Source organism: Syngnathus leptorhynchus, chromosome 2, assembly GCF_054491065.1.
Source record: "Syngnathus leptorhynchus isolate UIUO chromosome 2, UIUO_Slep, whole genome shotgun sequence".
NCBI classification, from domain to species: Eukaryota; Metazoa; Chordata; class Actinopteri; order Syngnathiformes; family Syngnathidae; genus Syngnathus; species Syngnathus leptorhynchus.
The window spans coordinates 12,507,045-12,529,862 of record NC_141196.1 but is presented as its reverse complement, the minus strand read 5'-3'; the positions used below and the strand labels follow the sequence as shown (position 1 = coordinate 12,529,862).

The 22,818-nt window shown below is 38.7% G+C and overlaps 1 long non-coding RNA gene across 1 annotated transcript; it reads left to right on the top strand.

Annotated features, from left to right (window-relative positions):
• The first annotated feature begins 3,746 nt into the window (after positions 1-3,746).
• Positions 3,747-20,355, top strand: LOC147060804 (uncharacterized). Its single transcript, XR_015065522.1, has 3 exons — positions 3,747-4,014; positions 19,407-19,565; positions 19,653-20,355. It is a non-coding gene; the product is annotated as an uncharacterized LOC147060804 (long non-coding RNA).
• Positions 20,356-22,818: the final 2,463 nt, after the last annotated feature.

Genomic DNA, 22,818 nt, shown 5'->3' with positions numbered 1-22,818 from the left:
AGGCTCCCGGGCTGATTCTGCAGCCACACTGTGGTTTCTATCCCACAATCCGTCACATGAACTCAGCTCCACAAGTCTTTATGGTAGCTACTCTATCGCCTTACTATACAAACTGAGCATTAAGAGGCCATGAAATCCATTCATGGGTCAAGCTGCCGCTGACATAAAACAACATTGGTTAAATTTTAAGTGACATTTTAATTTGAACTATAACACCAGTGTGAAAATATGGTAACATGAGGAAAACAGGTATTATACATACTAGTGAATGTCAATGGCAACAAAAAGTGATGAGAATCATTAGACTGGAAATTCAAATTAATACAACATAGGGATGAGTCTGGCTGTCTTGTACAGAATGCTCAGTACAACTAATTAAATATCATTTACATTACATTACAACAAGTTAGAAGTCACCCAGGTTCACAGAATGAATCACGTTTGGTTTTCGTAGCTTTTCTCCATCTCCTGGCTTTTGGACTCCGCAGTAAAAAGCAAATGGAGATACTTCCTGTTTTGAAGTTTCAAATCCCTCCGGGAGAGGACCAAAGTCTTCGGCCCCCTCTCAAGAATGTGAGTGCTGACATGCTTCCATCCGTCAGAGTAAGTGGGGGCTTGAGTGGCCTCAGGAGTCACTGTGCATTGAATTAAGGTCCATCATCGGTCGTGACAGTCATTTACCTCCACAGTGCTCTCTGATCAATGGGCACAACTTTGGTGGATTACGGTCCAGAGAGAGGGACCGTATGAGGATGAGTGACAGAAATAGCACACAGGGGAGAAATGGATGGACATATGCTTTGTTTTGTGCTCACTGTGCCTTTTAGGGCATTTCAGCTTATGTCAAAGAAATTTGAAGCTAAGGAGACATAGCAGGAACCCTGTCTGGAAGGGCAAGCGTCTGAACCATTATCGGAGAATAACTCAGTTCGTCGGGCATTGGTCAATAAAATCAACCACCGTCATTAGTTGGTTACTGAAGGAGATACCAGCAACATTCCAGAGTATGGAAATCAGTGGAATTACTTGGAATCATTTAAATAAATCATACTAAAATACCACATGTAAGAAATAAAATTCTGCTTTTTGTGTATCAGCAAAAAGGAACTCTCAAGTTGAAGAGAAGCTTTGCCTGAAGGCAGGCCCTAATTATTTCGAGTTGAAGCTGAATATCTTACCACTAAAAAGCCTTATTAAAAAGCAGAACTGTAATCAAATGATGTCCCTCAGGATTATATTTCCATATCGCGGTTCTTCGTGTAAATGCGTCTTTTGGCGTGGGATTCGCGTTTTGTTGAGGAAGGAGACCTGTCAACAACAAAATAAGAACTGTCGTTTTGGAACAAGCGGGATTTTAAGCAGCGTTGGCATTTGTTCGACTGTTAATGATTTTTGGAATTCATTTTTGCCTCTGGAAGAACACCAGTCAGACCGGCAAAAACAATTTGCTAAATTGTTGCGTGTGTAAGCACTAGTATTACATAATTCTGACATCACGAGCAACTTTTCTAGCGCTTGCAGCATTTGGGTTTGCCAAGTGAGAGTAAAGTTTAAAAGAAAAGAAAATGATTATGGAGAAAGGCAGTGAAACGTTAAGAACAGAGGAGAACGTACTAAGTGGTGTAGCTCCTTGAATTATATGGATGATGCACACAGCAGTGTGGAGCCATCACATGTTGTTAGTTAAATCCTCCTGCCAGATGATCTGAGGTGTCATGAACAAACTTTCTTGATCGTTTTTGTTCTGCTGAATTCCCACTGGAATATATGCTGTTCGCGCTGCAACTCTTACCGATGCCTCCAAAACAATTGAATTCAACCTCATTGTTCCAACCCAGCACAAGTAAATCTTGGCAGCCTGATTACCCACCTCTGGTCGTCAGGGTGTCACCGATTTTCAATCATTTATCACCAAAAGTAGCATAAACAATAATTACACACAACCAGAAACCACACCACTGTTAATTGAATGATGATTTACATACACAATATGTATGTTGGTTTTCTTCCAATCGATAAATTCTCAGGAAAACAACAATTTTGGTATCGTTGGGAAAATGCAATGGTAAATAACACACCACTCTTAATTCCGAATATTTTATCACTTCTTTTCCAAGAGCTGCTGACATGTTTGGAAGAAACATGTAGATGTGGTTCACTGCTTTGGAGTCAGGGGGAAAGAAAACAGCTACCATTGAGACGTCTCAACATCCAGGACACTGAATGCTGGTGGTGGGTGGGGGCAGTTCTAGAAGGAATGGGGACATTCGAGGTTGTGTAACATAAACACACAGAACTATAATAAATTAAGAAACATATTGTGGACATGATGCAAACTTTTTAGGGACTACACATTCCGTGCTGGATGAATCCGGCCCTTTGGGGCAGTTTGGCATTGAATGAAGAACATCACTTAAATATGCTTCAGTGAACAAGAGTGTCTTTTCTCCCTGTGGTAACTACTTCAGACTGGGAGCTTCATTTATTCCGGAATTACTCAAACACGGAAAAACCTCAGGGCAGCTCGCTTGTTTTCCATTTACCCCGAGAGGGTATTTCTGGGAATCCAATATTGGAGTGTTTGCCCTTGTTTGCTGTAAACATTCATGCTGTGAAAGACTCCTTGTACCAATCTTTTCATAAACATTTACATATCTTCGAGCCCCATGAAGGATTCACTGTATGTCCTAAAAAAAAAAGAGGGAGGAAAGAAAGTAGAGGTTCTGTGCCGTAGCACATCACAGAGAGAAAAGTGTTGAACGTCTTTATTTTCTCAGCCTTCTTGGGTAATGGAGCATGCTCGGCTTTGCTGAGGAAGCGCTGGTGTAATATTTCAAAAAGAGCTTTCATGTGTGAGATCAGTATAGACGGCGACTTCTCTTCACACGAATGCACTTTCAACTAAGAAAAGTTCAGTTTAACGTTCCTCGACACTACGGTGTGTAAGCAAAGCGCCTCCAATGGCAGTGAGGGGCATAATACCCATAATTATCACCCAACAAGTTACATTTTCTTTCAAATGTTCAATATGTGAAAAAAAAGAAAATCAGATGAAATTGAAAAATGTTATTAGTGATACTTTACACATGCATAAAACTGCAGTAACAAGACGTCAATTATAATGATATATGATAATGCATTACAAGAATGAGCTCATTTTTTCCCATAGAGGTGCAATGTTACAATTTATTTATTTAATGTTTTAGGAATTTCTTTATACATAATACAAAACATGTAATATGTTGATTTTTTGGGGATAAATTATGTGATATGATGAGATGAAAATCAGATCTCTGTCAATTATTAACAAGACAGATATATATATATATACATACATAGTTGGGTTTGGGTAGTTGGTATATATATATATATATAGAGAGAGAGAGATCGTAAATTGATGAAAAAAATGAATTTAATGGAAAATAAACGTTTTAAATAAGTTTTATAACCATATTCAACTGTCTTATTTTGCACAAAAAAAGTGACAATATAGTAAAGCAGAATTTCATAGTACGTATTATTTATACACACGAAAAAATTCATTTGTTGAGGATTTTTTTTTAAAACATCAAAATGTAACACTAAAAGAATAAAAATGTACAAAGATTTTTTTTCTTAATTATCAACATTTATAATGGCGCATTCAGTGTGTTTTTCGTCCCTTCAGAGCCACCATACGTGTATAGGCGATCCTAAAAGTTTTTGACAAGTGATAAGAGTGATGCAGCTGTACCATTGCACTTTTCCCCAGCGGCTGGACAGACGGCATTAGAATTGATGGCCATATTCCTCCCGGCGTGGCAAAAAGCCATTCGACCTTTCACAAGGAAAAAAAAAAAAAAGCATTTCCCCAGCAAATGAGAGGGTTGATCAGCAGCGGCCATAGATTCCAATTCATCATCAGTGGGCAAAGCAAGCAAGTCAGCCAGAATGCATTTGAGTGAGGAATTCACGGAACCTGGCCTGACGCGAGTATTTAGGCACCCTCCAGTCAAGTCGACTTGATTGATCTGAGTGAGTAATGAGTGACAGAAGTGAAATGTTAATAGCTTTTGTTTTAAAAGCTTGTCAACCGTTTGACAGTTGCATACTTTGATTGTGTTGATGAAACTTGCTTGGTTAGTAGCAGGTATGGAAATTTTGAACCCACTGGGCCATTTGTTTTAATCATGCAAAAATTTTTTTTTTTAATTTATGCATATATTTATTAACCATTTTAGCTGGGCGATGAAACCTTCCAAAGGTGTGGAGTTGGTTTTGAGTTTGTAATTTCCAGCTTCAGATTTTTTTACTTTACTTGAAATGTGCATGGGAAATTGGGAATATCTCAATGGCCCTCAAGCGTTAAATCAAAGTATTAAGCAGCCAATGAAGGCTTGGCCAAAAATGACGACCATCTTTGAAACCTGAAACACTCCTTTTGAAACCATGACTCTTTTAGCACCACAGCTGTCTTTGTGGCACAGTGGGGTACCACCCCTGACTTCATAGTGGCTTGGGATCTAAACTGTGCTGGGGCTTTCACTGACGTGAACTTTCTATTTTTTTGATCAACTTGGTAACCACCTGTAAAAATGGGAACACTGCTTGGAAGCCAAATTCCTCTTTTAAAACCTCTTTTGAAACTGATTTCAAAATGATTTAAAACTCAAGGTCACACATTTGCTCACAGAAGTGATTGTTGGGTGATTTTTTTTTTTCTCGATGTCCGTTTCCCATTCTGATTGTTACCAAACACTACGGTGTAAAAATATGGGGAAATGCAAATATCCAAATAATATACAACAGCAAAACATCACCATTATCCCATTTTCATGAGATAAAATATTTAATGTTTTATAGTTGTATTTTTCTGTTCGATTATTGCTGACAATGTTAAATGGATAAAAAAAGTTTCTGTTTTAAGTGATCAATTGCTCATTTTTCTTACTTTTACATAAATTTACAATGTAAAAGGTGTACAACATATTGCTACTTTATTAAACTTCATTATACAAGTCCACAAGTTCCTTTCAAACCTTCCAGTAGTTTACCTGAAACTGTAGCATGAATTCTCGTTGCACATTTTGTGCAGAGGGATTAGCAACGTTTTATTATGATGAAGTGACTCTCATGATACTGTTTGCTCATGCTCAGATTTCCTAATACCTCAAATAAAAATAAAAAAACATTGGCCACCCCCTTCTGCCTTTGATGCACCCATTAGTGCTATTAGCTTGAAAAACATCACTCACACTTTCTGCAATTACAGTAGGCCAGCCAAAGGTCATTTTGCTGCCATGCTGCGTCATACTGGAATCAATTAACAGCACTGGTGTATGCGTATGTGTAATTTTTTGTCTTAGAGTAGAGCTTGGTTTCGTCCTAAGCCTCAGGCAGCAAACATTTTAGCCAATTAGTCAAAACAGTTTTAGCAGTCTCAATCAATCCAAAAAATACTGAGAATATGGTGTACTCTTTTTTTTTTTTCGTGAGAAGAATATTTAAAAAAAAAAAAAAAAAGTATTACCAAAAGAAAAGTTTGAGAAAGTTTTGGAAAGTGAAAAGAGAATGCTATTTACTCTCAAATTTGACTTAGAACCAATATTCTTCACACAGATATGCCTCTTGTCTAACAATTTCTGTACTTAAAAGTTTTCAGGGGCTCAATAATTACAAGACTAATTTTATACTGCTTCACAACTGCCCAAAGTCACCCACGGCCCTCGTGGGAAAAGCAGTTCAGAAAATGGATGGATAGACACAGAACAAAATTCCAAATTGAAAAAAATTATTTGCCAAAAAAGTCATATTAAACCTAAACAATAATAATAATTCATTTTTTTGCAAGTTTTGTTTTGTAGAAGAAACAAATCATAATTTAAGAATACATTTGAAAAATCTCATACACCATAAAGGAAAGTCACAAATTACTTGAAACAAAAGTTGCCTCTTTCTTTTAACTGTAATGTTATTAGAATTAAGTCATTTATTTATGGGAGAAAAAACTTGAACCGTATGGGTATTTATTTGAACTGGGTATTTCTAAATCATACAAAAAGACAAATAATTATAGAATGAATAAATCATATAGAAAACAACAAAATGAAACAATATATTTTGGCTCCGGGTCTTGTATTGGCTCTCGCTAGATGATGTACTTTGTTAATGGAGCTACCAAAAGGATGTGGAAAACGAAGTAAGAGAACCTTACACAGAGGCAAAACAAAGTGTCTTTTCAGTGATTCATATTATTTTGGCGAATCGCATCGATGTTCCCATCGTAATTCATCTGGATGCCCCCATATGGTGTGTGGCGTAGTTGACAATACTTCTTCCCTACTTGTGATCAACAAGCGAGTCCAGATGTCAGATTAACTCGCATTCTCATTAAGCGAGTAGCAGAACACATTGGGTAAACACGGTCGAGGCCGTAGCCTGTTAATGGCCACCGGTTCTCTCCGTGTTGCCACACCGCCATTAATTATCCGCTCGTCTAGCGGGTACGATTAGATGGGACAACGCGACAAAGCACAGCACAACAAGTGGCAGGCCAGCACATCCCATCTGCAGACCATTGAATTAGAGAGTCATTAATCACCAATACTACAAGAGTCAGGCCCTCCTGTTGATCAACATGAGTCATATGCTCCATTTTTTGTGCACCGGTAACTCACAGAAGTTTGCTTACACCCATCAAATGTATTTATTTGAGAAACCTGCTATTAATTTGGATGATATGCAAAAACGGTATGTTCTATCACATTGCTGTACTTTTTTTTTTAAAAAGTGCAACTGTAAATTGAGTGATCGCTTATATTATCAGTCTTGTCGCACTTTAGCCAGAGCCCAGATCCAATTTCTGAGCCATCTTTCTGCTACGGATACCCAAAGGAGACAAATCACCTGCTCACAAATTTGCTGGACGAATGACTAGAGCATTTTTCACAAATGCAATGCATTTACTTCGTCATTTGAGGGAATACTAACAATCGCGAGTGATGAGGTTTTGCTTGCACCTTTGCCGAAGAAATTAGAGGCTTAGCTGCGGCACTGTATTGCACGTGTTTCAAAATGCACGTGCTTCGAACTTTGTTGTATTCCATTAGTTCCCCACTAGCTTGTATTTGAAAAATCCAACATTTCTACATACTTTGCCTCTACAACTAAATATAATGACATGCACAAGGCAACACATTAATGAGTTGACTCTGCTCGACTGGCTTTTACCACAGTAACGTTTTGACACTTGAAGATTTGAGACCCTCTTATGACTTGCAAAAATGTAAATGTTGATACCCACAGTCAATACAATGCGCAGGAATAAACAAGGAAGAATAAAGTTATTTATATCAAACATAACTCATTCAGCTTGTGCTGGTCTCTAAGCAGCACTATGTACGTAGATGTCCACTCAATACATTTCTTCCACTCTTCAATGCAACATTGGACTTTACAGATTAATCCATTGGCACCGTAAAAAGGAAATGAGGAGCTTTTATTCACTGACTGCTATTGTTTACGCTACACCTCATAGACTATAGCAACAAAAACAAAACACTCTCAAATGCTCTAATTATAGTACATGCGTGATTTAAAAAGTAAAATTAGTAATTCATGGGTTTATTTAAAAAATATAGCCACTGCCAGTGAAAAATATGATGACAACCATTTAATCAAGTAAGGATAAAGATAAAAATGCCTTTGGGTATTGCTTTATATTGACTGTCCATGTGTTCAAAACATCCACATAGCCATATAGGTGCTATTCGTTACCTTGTCAATGACCCTGCTCATTAAGTGTTAACATTAAACCAAAACTATAGCATAGGGTCAACTAATCTAGTTTGTGTCTTCACAAGTGTGCCATTCATTTGCAATGAGGGGGTGACCATTTTTGCAAATGAGTCGTAAAGATGCCCACACTATTGTGTCCAAGTTGATTATTATATTATTGGATCTTAAAGAAGGACAGAAAAAGACTTTTAAGATCAACAAGTATGAACTGGCTATCATGGAAAAGGCACAGTGTTTAAGGCAGAAAATAGGTCTCACGCTCTCTCCTTTTAAAACGCACAAGGCGTTTAGGCTTTCATAAATCAACCCAGCAACAGTGGATATCTTGGGCTGGCCTTCAGAAAGCAAATTTCTCATTCAAGTTGTTGAGCAAATGTGGCACATCCGCAACACGCACAGCAGTTATACACATTGTGCAGATTTATGGCCATGATGTAGTGGACACAGCCAAATAAAATATGTAGCAATGGACATGGGGCATTTATCTCAGAGCTGTCAAAAAGCAATCTGGACCTCAAGGACGGGCAGAAATTATAAAAAAGGGCAGCAGGGGAACAAAGAAATGCTTTGGTAGTTTCCACCATTGTTCCCGCTGCCAAACATCTGTCTGGTCCAGTACGGAGGGCATGCCCTAAAAGGCAAATTTGCCAATCACAGTAAAGACTTGTGAGACTTAAGGAGCAGCATTCCATTAAATCCAATGCTACATCAATCCATCCATTTTCCATAGCGCTTGTGCTCATGAGGATTTCTAGTCCACTGCAGCCTATCCCAACGGACTTTGCGTGAGAGGTGGTGTGCATCCTGGAATGATCGCCAGCCAGTTGCAGAACACTTGTAGGCAAACAACTATTTACAGTCCCAAACACACTTTTGGACATTTTAGAGTTTTCAATCTGAAGTACCAGCCAAAAAGTTCCTCCAACTGAGACTGTCTTGTGCCAGTCTGTCCTCTTCCTTCCAGCTACAGCCCAACTTCTGGACAGGAGTCATTTTGTTGCCTCATGAAAATGACACCTATCATGTGAGCGAACAAAAAAAGCACAAAATAAGTTCTTTCCCCACTTTTTGTTAAGAATTCAACCTTGGTGGAGGTTGCTTCTTGTTTGCCATCACCACTAGATAGTATTTGAAAAAAAAAAAAAAAAAAAAAAAAAAAAAGTTGCAACAGGCTGCAGTTTGACTTTGGCACGAGACTGTGTCAGACTGCAACATGTTCAATCCATCTGTAGTCCATTACTCCATTCAGCCTATTACTTCATTGAAAAACTTGCTAATTTTTGTGGGGGAAAAAAAAAATACTGGAGGCTTGTCATTCTGGGATGGGAGCCACGGGCATCCATGTCGTTATGGCAGCGCCGCAGTCCAGAGTGCAGACTAACACGCTGCTGGCACATTTCAGCCAAGCATATGGACTCTCGACGGGGACTCAATAAAACAGACTTCTGCCATTGCCCCCTGTGCACATGCAAAACAATTAATCCTCATTTTTCCACGTGGTGCTGAATGTTACTTGGATGCCGGTCAGCAGCACAGTGAGGTAATGCAAAGATTGGAACATTGAAGCTAAACTCACCGCTTTGGCTTGTTTGGTTGTTGTTCCTGTTAACCCCTGTGAGGGAGAACATTACAATACATTACCAAATAAAAAAATACCATGTACCATATAAAAATGATTTGAGAATCAAACATGTTTACATTAAATTTACTGGGCACTTTCCAGCAGTTTGTTTTTGGAGTAAACTATGCATTTTCAAAATGATCATCTGTCCACATTATATTTAATTCATTGTGGCCCATCTGTCTGACATACGCGGTTCCAATTGGACATGATGTCCACCTGTTTTTTTCCACCCTCTTTTTTTAAAATTGTTATTCCTTCAAAAGATTATCAAGTTCTGCGGCCATCCTTTGCATGTATTGGATGGAGTCTGCAAAATATAACTTCCCAACCACTAGGATAGTTGGTTCAATGGGGGATCATAAGGACAAGAATTTGCCTCAAAGTGAACAACAGCAATCAATGTCTGCAGTACAGCTTTAAGTTTAAAAACATATTTTGAGTATCAGAAACATTTCTTCTTTTCATTCTTTACTATGTACCATATTTTCCGGACTATAAGTCGCTCCGGAGTATAAGTTGCACCAGCAAGAAACAAACTGAGAACGTGCTTGGTATATTAACATAACCTAGTAAGAGTTATTCAGATAACTATAGCATAAATAACATGCTAACAAGTTTACCAAACTATCCGTGTCACTCCAAATCACTTAATCCAATGAAATCTTCATCCTCTGTGTCACTTTTAAACAACTCCGCTAACACAGAAGGTAGAAGATGCGGGCGCTTCCTCTTCTACGTGGCTTACGTCAGACTAATCGTCAGTTGCAGTTCCAATTATTTCACAAGCCAAGAGCGCCCTCTTGAAAATTGAAACTTGTGAAAAAGATCAATTCTGTTGAAAAAAATCCAATAAAAGTAATTTAGAACAGTGGCATGATGTATAGTACTTGCCCAGAGCATTTATGTGGACCAAAGTTGTGTAAATGACAACAGACTTCAGTCAATGGGAGAACATGCACAGACAAAAAAAATGTACAGCTTCTAGTCATTGATGCTGGAACATTGCATTACCCCAAGCTTAAATGGTCCCAGAGAAATGGTAGATTTTGGCCCATAGCAATAAAGCAACAATGGTTTGTGATGACGTTTTACTTGCACCCCTGGTGAAGCAACTGGGTAGGCTTGCGAAAGCACTGTAAGGTGCCTTCTGTTAATTCACCCCTAGATGGCAAATGCATTTTAGACACTGTACCTTTTAATAAAGAGAAATTCCACACATCCTGAAAAATAACGACTTGAATGGTTTAATAAAGTTTGATTGTTACACACAAACAAACAAAAAACAACTATTTCTATGTCATTTGTTTTATCAGAATGTAAAAATGTTGGCGGAAAGAGGTGACCTTTTAGCATTGCCAACGCTGGCATGCGACAATTAGCCACAATCAGCAGCCTCTTGTAATGCTGTGTTGACAGTACTGCTAAGGTGCCAAGCAAAGGGAGAGTAAACAACAGTTGGCATCGCTTGACACTTGCGAAAATGGGACATTCAGAGAGGCTGCTGCTGACAGGGAGATAATCCTCCGTTGGACCAGTGGGAGAGAGTCAAGGGCCGTGAGGTCAGTTGGAGGACTGTTGAAAACAACCGTAGCTAGGCTAACTATGGCACCAGACAGTTATCAGGGTGACGTTGCCATGTTTTTTTTTTAAACATACATATGATGAAATAGAAAAACAATGTCGGACGACAACACGCTGGAGATAAACAAGCAATGGTAAACGGTCACGCAGCAGAAGAGCACATTTTTGGAGTGAGGAAGAAAACCTTTTTTAGCGAGAAGGAAGCCTGCTGCTTTGTGTGGTGAATGACGTGACTATGACGTGTTTTATTTATATTTACCGTAAATTTCGGACTATAAGCTGCACTTTTTTCTCAAATTTTGAACCCTGCGGCTTACAGTCTGGTGCGGTTTATATAGTTTTTTTGTTCCGTGATTTTTCTCATGACTAATACACTTATACACTCATAAAAAGGCTGTGTACTGCTGTTGTGCTGTTATGTTAATACAGGTTATGCGTCCTTAAATAATCATCTCTTTCATGACAATCATCTTTTTGTATATTTTCTTACAAATGGGACAACATTAAAAACCTTACACGATCATGCGGCGACTTTACATGCATATTTCAATTGGACACTGAGGAGGAAGATTTTGCTGGTTTCAGTAGACAGGAGAAAGACAAAGAAGGGTCTCAGTGACTTTGTTGACTGGTATGTTTTTTTTTTTTTTACCTGCCTAGTTAGTGCTGTAACTTCCGTGTTTACAACAAATTGTTAATGTTATTAAAACTTTAGCCCAGCTAGTGCTGTTACTTCCGTGTGTACAACGAAATGTTAATGCTATTAAAACTTTAGCCCAGCTAGTGCTGTTACTTCCGTGTTTACAACAAAATGTTAATGTGATTAAAACTTTAAAAAGGCTTTCTGTGTCCTGTCTTTCTTTGTAAATAACTCATGCGCGCGTGCAGCTTATACTCCGGTGCGGCTTATATAAGTATAAAACTAAAAAAATCACAAATTTTAGCTGGTGCGGCTTATAGCCCGAAATTTACGGTAGTTTATTTATTCAACGTAACAAGCGGAAATGATCTCTGTTATAGCTTTAAGCACTATAGTGGGACATTTTTCTCATCAATCATCTAACAGTACATGTGAATGTGTCTCACAAAGGCTTCATTTAAATATAATGCTTTTAAACACTATTGTGGATTCCAGCAAGCTCTGAAAACCCACAAGATGGAGTGTGTGATCTGTAGGAGACCCTCAGCTAAGCAATTCAAAGGCAGAGGGAGTTGGGCTGACTTCGGCGGAGGTCTCCTCCTACCGCAGACGGGACGGAATCAATGGAGGGTGCCGTCGACAGCAAACCCCCAATGGGAAGGCGTTGGTTGGCATGAGGAGCCACGGCCGCAAGATGAGGAGGAGGAGGAGGGATGGGAATGTTGATGAGATTTCTATACAGACTTGGGACTCGCATGAGTGTGCCAGGTGAATGAATGAGGCCTGACTTAAACCGTGGCAGCTGATAGCCTCCTATAGATGATGGAACTACAGAGCTGCAGGAAGAATCATATAAGACGTATATAACGTGTGACAGGATTTTTTATTTTTTTTTAGGATTTTTTTAAAGCAATCGTTTTTATGCGCTTTAGAGTACAGTGGTACCTTGTCTTACAACCACACCAGATTGACTATTTTGTGTATTGTTTTATTTCTTGTGAACTGCATTTCTCTTGTGCAATTATTAGAAATAACTAGTGTATATCTTAGTGTTAATTACTTTCATACAGAAAAACGCAACACTAACTGACCAAATGGCTTCGGCTTTCACAGTGGCAAGCCTTGTGTCCGACACATAAATAACGAGGAAAAAAACAAACATGGTCACGAGTTGTTTCCAGCAACAGCAGCACCCTGCAAATCCTTTTAACAGCTGACCACTTTAATCACCATTATCGTGGCAGCTTCTGAGCAATAACGGCTCAACTTGTCCAAGCGTTTAAAGGTGGTTTCTTCAAAACTCCATCTTTCATAATGATAAAAATAATAACATTATAATATCATTTTTTCCCTTCCTGGACCTGATATTTGAATGCAACTTGTCGGAATTTTCAAAGGCTTGACATCAACTGATTTCAAACAACAGGTGCTATCCTGCTCTCATTCCACATTGAAAAAACTTAAAACACAAACAAGAAAAAGCACTTGAGTGAGTAAAAAAATGACACAATATAAACAAATTACCCACTAGAAGAACCAGAAAAGCTGTTTTTTTTGTTGTTGTTTTTTTTAAAACAAGCCTTCCAATAACTTCTCCCTCCTAACAGAAGCATCCACCATGTAGTCATTTGGGGGGCATGAAAACAAACTTATAAGGCTCCAATTTTGAATATCGATGTTTATTATCAGCCAAGAAGTGCAAATTTGAGGATGTTTATCTAACAAATGAGTCATTTTACTGTAATGGATACAAACTTTAATCAACATTTAGCACAGTCTACCAGTTTGACACCTTTAATACGGACATATTTGTGATAAAAACACTCGTGTTGCACTTCATCTCTACTGCATCCTCCTCATTTGGTCTTGACAGCAGTGCTATAAAAAGAGCTTGAGCCGTGTTACAGACTTTCAATGTCAAAAAGCTAACTCCACCCATCCAATTCTGGTATTTCTTATTTTAACTGAACTTCCACATAAGCAATAATAAAACTAATCGGTGAGATGCAATATCTTGGCAGATAAAGAACAAGCTCTGACAGTAGGAAATAGATTACATGGCAAAGCAAAGATGTATTAGAAGAGCTTAATGGAATAAAGATGAGTAGGTGAGGTGGGGGGGGGGACTTATATAAATTAACCTTCAGTGGATTCCCGGAGGCCTGTGGGAATGACAGCAGGAGGAATTGTCCCTGTGTCGCCGATGTAATGAATACTAATGACGTGTTGGTGGCCCTCAGTGCACTTTGTTCTTCTTTACCTGTGTGTGTAAACATCATCTGGTGTGGAAAGACAGGACCAGGCCAGCAGATGATGGGGAATAAAAGGAACTTTAGTGTAAACTACTTGGTAATAGTGGCAATGGAAGACTAGATTCCATCAAATCCAGCAGATATCACTGTGCTTTCATGATTAGTTATTTTTTGCAATTATTTTCGTCGTGTCATGTTGTTTTAAGAATTATTTGCTCAGTTTGCGACTATGTTAGGCTCTCTGCCTCAAGTTGCTAAAGGATTTTATTTTTTGTTTGAGACGACAAGCATTGACAAATTCTGTTTCGTAACAAGTGTCACTTAAACATGCAAAGCAAGTTTCATGTTTTATAAGAAAAGCGTCTGCTGCCATTTCTAAATGACTGTCGACTTTCACCGTCCTTTCCCTGTTGTGTGGCCAGACGTATAGTCAGGTAAAGAGCATAGCCGTTTAAAAAGATTTGATTGTGTGCTAAGAATTCTGCACACCAGGGTCGCAAGAAAAATAATTTGAGCATTTTGGTTGGTCTACAGCTGCAGTCACAAGACCCTTTTTCCTTACAAGGAATTGCTTCTTGCGTTTGTTATAGTAATAATATCCAGCATGTTGTTGTTGTAGTAGAAAACACAATTGTGCATTCAGGGCGTTGTGCCAAGACTTTCTTCATCTTCAGTTTTGTAACAAATACACATCAGTATCAGTGTCATGCCAGCAGTTTCATTTATTCACATTCAACAAAATCTGCAATAGTGTTTGAGTCCAACCAATGTTATCAAACGGGCCAAGAAAACAAGGGCAACAGCATCTGCACTGCGAGTGGTTTCAGTTCTCTGAGCCCATTTTCACAGAAAGCTATCGGTGTGATAAGTCGTCTCAAGCAGCACAGAAGATTTGCAGCTGTTTTTATGTTTGCACACAAAACTGCATGTGGCCCATTGCGATAGGAGCACAACAAAGCCGCTGTAGGTACGTGATGTGCTGTGTGGGGGGGGGGGGGGGGGAGGGAGGGTTCTTTTCTCGCCTTACCACATGCCCACAACATTGCACTGACAGCCGGCACAGACGGGAACCTCCATTTTTCTCCATTCAAATCTCTGTGGAAACAGACCAAGTGAACAACAGCATCTGGGCCGTCTGTCAACACATACCTGTCAACGCAGGTTACTGTGTCGCCATGGAAACCTGACTCTTATTCTACCCATTTTGTAAGCTTCAAGCGCACACCGTGCAACACAGCAAACTACGGCCATAAATCCCTTGCTGCAAAAGTGAGAATTTCATGGCTTACAATCTACACTCTAGAAAAGTAGGAAAATCGCAAAGTGAAATTGCTTGAAGTCTCGGAACTCGTGGTAGGTAATTCCCAATCACAGTCGTGTGCCAGCAAAGATCATAAGGTGTACCTCGGGAAAAGGGAAACAAATAATTAGTTACAAGAAATACGATGCTCAAAATATTACAGTTTGCAAGTTAAAATTAGAGTTTTACGCCTCCTCAAAACACATTAAGTAGCATTTCTGAAAGTCAATGCTTTTTCCTGATAATTAAATCACAGAGATGGCCCTCCTCATAAAGTATGTAATAAGTGGCAAGCTCTGTGCTTCTGTACTTATGCCACTGCAGCTAGATAGCAACGTGCATTGGCTGCCCACTAGCGCAGCTAAACACCTTGTGGAGTTGTTCTTAAGTCAGTAATCATTGCCACCATGATGGTGAATGAGCAACACTTCTGACACAAATGGTTTGCGTTACTACTATGCTCATGGAGTAAACTAAATTCTGAGTCAACGTACCACTCAGTCAAAGCTGAGCAAAAAAAAAAAAAAACATCTCACCACTGACTAATGACCCAACACTCCAGTCATTGAGAAGCTCCAGTGCCATGTCCCAAGCCAAGATAAATGGGAGGCTTTATGTACGTCAAGAACGGCATCCGATTGAATTCTGAGCCATAAATAAGGGTGACGTGTCTTGTTGTGGTGAAGCCTTAAAAGATAGTATTGCTAAAACAACCAATTTAATGATGTCCTAAGACTTTTGCTCAGTTCGGCAGCTAAATATAAAAGAGGAAACCCCGTGGCGCTTCAGCTGCTGATGGTCTTCTGTCATTAAACATCATTAAGTCACTCGGTTGCCAGCTTAAAAGTGGAGCCGAGCGTCTGCCTCGGACACTGTGTCCATTCCATTGTTTAACCACTGGTGACTTCGAGGGACTTTGACTGCGTTCTTCGAATACTGGCTAATGACAGTAGTGACAACAGACTCATTTCTAAAGTTATCATTCCAGGCTTAGTCAGACAAATGTGATTGCTGGCCACCATTGTGTGGAAGGTGATCAGTCAGCAGACATTGAGAACCCTTTCCCACTAATATCATTTTTGCCACAAGCCTGACTGTCGTCAGCTATGTTGGATGTCTTTGTTCAGCGTGCAGGAAGCAAATCATTCGTGTGATGACACTGAGGTCACACATGCCACGGTTCAACCTCATGACATAAGTCTCAAAGATAAAGTACAGTGTGAAAATAAACATTTTGTGAATTACTTTAAAATAGATGAATGGTTGTTTGACTGTTTGTGTCCTTCAGTTAGTTGGCAACCAGTCCAGACTAGAGAGTAGTCCACCTTTTCTAAATTCAAACCAACTTTATTTGTAGATCCTCTTTCATACATAAGAATGCAACCTCGAGTACTTCACCAATAAACAAACAAACATATTGTATTAATAATGAAACACAGAGTAATTTAATAATAACTAAACACAGCAGTACACATCAGTGTCTTCTGTAAGAAACTTGCAGAACATTTTTTTTTTTTGGGCCTGGTAACCTTCCCTTGTGTCTCCAGTTTTCTCACCTCCAGGCGATAGTCACTGATCTAGTGTGAGCTACTGTTTATCAAACACATACAAATTCCATCATAGAAAAAAAAAACAAAAAAACAGCAGGTGAGTAAAATATGGTCCAGACTAATATTTTAATTATTCATTGACCCCATATTTTGCCTGGAACTAATGTCAGTGAGTCAATGATTCCTCATCAAACAAATGTGTTGTGAGAACAACGCTGATGGAAGAATGAAAGTTGGTTTCTGAGTAATAAGATCCTATTTTGAAGATTTACAAATGTTCGAGAAGTATAATTGTCAAATACAACCTTGTACTGTCTCGTGGTGTCATGTTATCTATAAAGAGATACTAGAAAACAAATGGTGGGATCAAATCTGTGTTGACATCTCTTCATAACATCTCTGAAACATATCATTTTTGATGAATGATCTCATGTTTGTAGCAATAGAATTTGATTTAACTGCAGTGTGTATTTATGAGACTGAATTGAGTCGGCAAGGAGACTGGTTTATGTGACATGTTCAAAAACCAAAGAAGTCTGAATGCATCCATTCTCTTGTGCAAATGTTTTGGCATATACGCATAATAACAGAATGCAAACAGTTCTACAGGGAAATTATGTTCGGAAAATAAATGTGTTATCTTTGATGTCTTCTAGTGAACCCTTTATGCGCTTCCAAGGGATGAATGCATCATTTACATAATCATGCAAAAGCAAAATTTACTAAAATGAACTGCAAATGTGTGCCGCAAGCCTGCTGTTTACATGACTTTAACAAGAACCAATGAGCAAGTGTACATGTTTACACACATCATTTAGTGGAAAACAAAATGGTCCAGATGAGAACACACCAATGCTGTGGCCGGGAACCCATGTGGCCCGAGAACACGTCAATCTGAGCGATCACACTCGAGAGAAAACGATAACAACAAGGATTTAGATGTTTACTTTGCAGCATATAAACAACCGAGAGAGACTGAAGAGAACACTTCAATATCTGATAACATGAGCATATTATTGTGGTAAAATACCTTTAAAGATAGATTCTTAGATTGATACTTAATGTTCCTACTACTAGAAACAAAAATGCATCTTCACTGGCATGTATTGCGTTTTGTGTTATTCGGGGTACAGTGCTTCTGTTATGTGTATAGATATGGAAAGAAGCGACTTAGACGATTTCGCCACCGGTCCAAGAACTAGCTAACGAGATAGTGAGATAGCAAGCTAGCTCGCGGCCTCCCTCACCAGCGAGTCGGCCAACGATGTGGTCATGAATGGGACCAGTGGTTTCCAACTTATTTTGTCTAGTGTACATCTTTTTGTCATACCATGAGTCATTGATTCTCCAAAAGAAGAACGTAACATGAGTGACCATCATATAAAATCATTTGATTTCATCTCCTTAATATTAACATTTACTTCTCAGTCATCATCATCTTTTTAACTCACATTAACCTGAAAACATGTTGCCTTCAAAATAAAGATCTAATATAAAAATATGAAGTCAAAATAAAAAATAACATGCCTTTGTTATATATAACATATATAACATAAATCTAAATTTTCTGGTATTACTATAGATCTAATATGTTGTTACTTTTGTTATGTGAATTTTGATAACATTGCTTTTATAATTTATTGCTTTAAATTATGCGGACTGGTGTAGGCTATAGCGGGTCATATTTGCTGTTATGTTTAATGTGATGATTACGTGCCCAATAAAGGATAATCAAAAATACAGTATGTACTGTGGGCCACAAATAATTGGTCCACCATAAATTTCATATGTTCCCCTTAAGACTGTGCAACGGGTCTGCTGTAAGGCGGAACGTTAAGCCTCCATGCTGCCCACTTTTTTTTACATGGTGAAAATAAGTCCAAAATTGGTCCCTTGGAACGATAAACTTTCATTTTGAATAATATATACTTTTTCATTTTTCTTGCAGAAGAACTGTCAATTTTCAAGGCTGTGTGTTAAAGCTTCCCTTCACTTATCTCTCTGCCTTTTCGAGAATTTTCTTCCTTCTTGTTGCCGGTGTCAGCAGGTTCACGTTAAGGTTTTATGCAAAGGAAAAAATCCAGGATAGTGGTTGGCATGTATTCCTCACAGTTCAGAGGTTTCAATCTCAGGTCCGGCCTTGAATGTTCTTCCTGTGGTTCCTAGTTTATTTGTCACATTCCAAAATTTGCACGTTACGTTCAGTGATGACTCAAAATCAATGGTTCCATAACCTTTTCCCCAAGTACCATCAAAATCAAAATACCTTGCTCTCCAAGTTCCACTGTAAGGATCAACATTGAAATACTGTAGCATATATATTCTGCTAGAGTATATCTAATATAATTTGAAATCACTATATAATGCAGTTTAAATATCCCCCTTCAATCTCATAAAAAAAAACCTAAATTATTCAATTAAAATGCATTACATGGAAAACATTGAATTGTTCCAAAATGAATGAATGAATGAATGAATGGATTCTATTGAATAATTAATCAATGTACTTAACAAATGAACTGTATGGGATAAAATAAATAAAAAAGTTTGAGCAACTTATTTATTCATTGATTCTTTCATCCACCACTGCAGGGAGCATGAGTGATATCACACAACACTTTGAAAACTGTGGCTTTAGATTATCCATTGATGTAAACGTGTTTGTAAATGGTTGTTTGTCCAGACACACCCTGCGATTGACCAGCGACCAGTCTCGGATATACCTTTCAAGCTGAGATAGGCTTCAGCTCACCCATGATCATACTGAGGACAAGCACGAATGGAAATGGCAAAATGCACAGTAACAAGTGCCTCCACGCAAGATCTCGTGCTTGTGGGTGGGGTAAGTAAAACAAAGTTTCCCAGGGTTGTTCCTGATTGATTTTTGGTCGCACAAAGTTTGGATCAAGTGTCATTTCATATCCTGCAGCTCTTTGGGGTGTCTTCCTCGTGTACAAAAACCTCTGGCTTCCATCCCAAAAACTTTGATCTCCGTTCCCGTCGAGAATGTTGACGGCGATCATCTGCTCGACTGACAGCAACGAGCTCAATGGACCGACAGAAGGTGACGCCTTTGTCGAGCGTCGAACAAGAGAATTCCCCGAGATGGATGTTGACAGCTGCAAGCGTCCCAGGAAAGGAAAAAAAAAAACTTTCAAAAGGTACGTAGGCGAGTTTGATGAGATCGCAGACAGTTTTTTTCGGGGGTCTGATGTTAACTCTCATTAGTATTCACACGTTCTGTCTGCGAGTGTTTTGAAGCATGATGTTGTTGAAAAAGTAAAGTGACACATAAAAAAAATGCAAGAGGAAGCAAAGGTAAACATGGTGGGGATGACAGCATACTCATAATTGCTTGAAAACAGCTAAACCGAATGTTTCTTTTCTTGTTTTTAATTGCTCTTTGGTTTGTTAATTCTCAAATTATTGTCATATTTATTCCCTATATGTGCAATTAAGTTCCACAGATGCCATTGTGTTTATTCATATCAGGTGGTGCGCTGCAATTTGGGTAATCACTTGGCGTGAAATTACTCACGTTTCCTCCTCCTGAGAGGCAACGCTTATCTAAAAAGTAATTTGTTAGTTGGATGAATGTATCTTCTCATCTTCATATTACAGTAACATTTCCATAAACGCTTTGCAAACTGGCTTTGATGCCTGCATGGTATGGCTCGTGGATAATTTACATGCAAACCTTTTGGATAAGTTGTGGATCAGAATAAAAGTTCTAAAAAGTTATCATTTTACCATAGTTGTTGTTTCATCAGTATCATCTTATCAATATCCCAATTTGGGACAGATACAATTGCCACACCGCCATCTTATTGGAAATGACTGTTTTTTGTAAGAAGTACATATTTTAACACAACTGGAAAAATATGTCATGCAAAACCATAATAGCAGTTTTATTATCTACCATAGTATAAATGAAAAAGAAAAATCTTTGTCCTCTGTACCTCCTGTCTTTGTACAAAAATTGTCAGCCTAGCCAAGTAGCCATTTGAAGCAAAAAAGACTGCATCAGAGGCATTTTCACGAGACAATGGATTCAATCTCCTCCCGACTCTGATGGATTTATCAAAAACAGATCATGCTTCAAACACGAGATCAGCCGACAGAAGACATGACAAATTGGTGAAATACAATGCCCAGAAAAGCTCAATTTGTCCTTGTCTAATGGTCGATGAGGGAAGAGGCTCATCTGAATGAAAGCGCCTATTAAAAATCCCTTGTAAACACATTATGGGCCAGGTCTGGTGTCGTGTAAGAAAACGAGACATGGCTGCGATATGGAGGATGTGCATTGCGCACGCATCCATAAATGCATGAAGTCAATCAGGCATCAAGTTGATGTCTGCTCGCTGCTTTCTTTGCATTCTGATGATCTTTAGTTAGGGAATAGACTGTTAAGCACTCAAGCCAGCAAAATTGGAAATTGATCATATGGAGTGGATAACTCAAGACAAAACACAAATAAATGTGACAAATGATAGAAAATGGAACAGGAAGTGATCCAAATAGTGTTAGCAAAATGATGATCGTCGAGGTAAGACCTCGTTAATGGGTTTGTGACGTTTGCTAGCTGAAGCTTTAGCCAATGGCACTGTGATGTCATTTTCAGCAAGTAGCAGTACGAGGCAAAATCTCCAACTCCTGAGATGCCTACAAAGGGGTGGATTTTTCTTCTTCATTCATAGTTAACAAACAGTATTAATCAGAGTACAATTTTAAGACTAGTGGGGAACATAGAACAAAGCCCTTTTTTGAGTTCCCTTTTGATGCCAGGTAATTATAAACCTTTTCTGTTTTGTGATTTTTAATTTAAACTTGATTAAATTTTTTGCCCAAGTTTAAGCTTTTTCATTACTTTTCTCTGCGGGGGATTCATTCCCCAGCACACTAACGGTGTTATGAAAAACAATGCAGCGGGAGCACAATTAGCTAATTAGCTGCCCTGTGCAGGTTTCCCGCAGCGCATTAGCTGTGACCTAACACTGAGCGTTTAGCGTCTCCATGCGCGCCTCTGCCAACATTTTAAAATGCAGAGCAATTAGCGTCAGGCCAACAGATGAGAAGGAGCAACAACACGTCTGGACTCCAGGAGCCATCTTCTGTTTACGGCTCATAATGCAATTACCTCGAAAAGTAATTAGAAAGTACACGGCCGTGATTAAATCTCGGCTCATTACGGGCTTATTTTTACCTGGCACACAAGGCTTCGGAGTATCGTACCTTAATCGGTAGACATGAGACAATTCAACTGCGGGGTTTGATTGAATCCTTGGATGTTTGCTATGAAATATTCCTCATGTAAGGTTTTACCCTGGGCGACCTTCAAACACAGCATTAGGCTAATCCCAAAGTTACTGTTTTTTTTGTGATCAGACAGATTTACCGTACATATACAATGTACACGTAATGAAGTCATGATGTGTTATCTTGTTTTTGGAGTTGTTCAGAGTTGAGTCTCATGTACAAATTTCACTGCTAACATGCTAAAACAACATATACTCTTTCTTCACAGGAATTAAAGTTCCTAGTCACGAAAAATAGTGAGAGAGTTTGGAAAAGTAAACTTTCGTAAACTAGCTCCACTGCCATATTGTTAGTGCACAAGGTACATGTCAGCGGGCACACTCTTTGAATTATGAAGCCTTAAAAGCATTAAACTTTTGCCAGCTCTATCATTAAATCCACAAGGCATTAAAAAATAGAAGCTTCCATTCCCTGATGTCAACAACCGTAAATGCTTTGCTTGTGAACGCAATAACCCTGAAGTTCTAAATGCGTGCTATTTTTTTGTCTAGTGATAATAAATGAAACTGGAAACATTTACATTTCAATTTACGGTTTACTTGTGCTTGTTAATAGCTGTGATTGAGTCTCAGAATTTAACTGCTTGTCTAATCACTGTCAATTGTTCGAAAGTGTTTCGCAAGAGAGTATAGTGACCTTTTCAAGACTCGAAAGTGTACATTAAAGGCTCCACAAAGAAAAAGGCTTGGTGAGGTCCAGTTACATTTAAGCCTGTCCGTGTGTGTAAAAGATGAACATTTCTTGAGACGGCAATTGGAAAGTGTCGCGGCAAGAAA